At 56.5% G+C, this 687-nt stretch overlaps 1 non-coding gene across 1 annotated transcript; it reads left to right on the top strand.

The window, feature by feature from the left end:
- Nucleotides 1-21: 21 nt before the first annotated feature.
- On the top strand, nucleotides 22-140 carry LOC123965922. Its single transcript, XR_006823810.1, has one exon. It is a non-coding gene; the product is annotated as a 5S ribosomal RNA (ribosomal RNA).
- The last annotated feature ends 547 nt before the right edge of the window (nucleotides 141-687 follow it).

Below are 687 nucleotides of genomic sequence, written 5' to 3'. Positions count from 1 at the left end.
CCGTTTGGGGGTGCCTGAGTGGCTTACGGCCACACCGCTCTGGGAGCGCCCGATCTCGTCCGATCTCGGAAGCTAAGCAAAGCAGGGCCTGGTTAGTACTTGGACGGGTGACCGCCTGGGAATACCCGGTGCTGTAAGCCTTTTTCGCTTCGCCTTCGAAAAACGGCAGAGGGCGCTTCGGTGAAAGGAGATCTTTTGAACGTCTCTTTAGGAAACAGAAGGGGGCGCTGCTGCTGCTGCTGCTGCTGATGCTGCTTCTTTTTCTCCCTATCCTGTACACAGTGCTGTGTAAATGTTACATCGTGTTTTGAAGGCCCTTCTGGAGTGTGCAAAGGCAGCTTACGGCCATTCCGGCCTGGGACTGCCCGATCTCGCCTGATCTCGGAAGCCAGGCTTGGCAGGGCCTGCTTAGGACTTGGACGGGAGAGCGTCTGATCCTGGCTAGGGACTTCCAGGCGGACTGGATCCTTTTCCTGAATGTCCACCCAGGAATGAGCGTCTGTTTGTGAGTGAGGACCTCCGGCTGAAGGTGGCCTTGTAGCTGTACCCATACCCGGGAACGGGTGCCTATTCCTGTCTGTGGACTGCCAGCGTGAACGGTGTACCGGTTCCTGGATGTTTACCCAGGAATCAGTGCCTGTGGATTCCAAGTGACTCTGGAGCACCTTGGACATTATGGGCAGAATA

This window comes from Micropterus dolomieu, unplaced genomic scaffold (assembly GCF_021292245.1).
Source record: "Micropterus dolomieu isolate WLL.071019.BEF.003 ecotype Adirondacks unplaced genomic scaffold, ASM2129224v1 contig_11862, whole genome shotgun sequence".
Taxonomy (NCBI): Eukaryota; Metazoa; Chordata; class Actinopteri; order Centrarchiformes; family Centrarchidae; genus Micropterus; species Micropterus dolomieu.
Note: the sequence above shows the minus strand (reverse complement) of the source record. Positions and strands in the feature narration are given on the sequence as shown.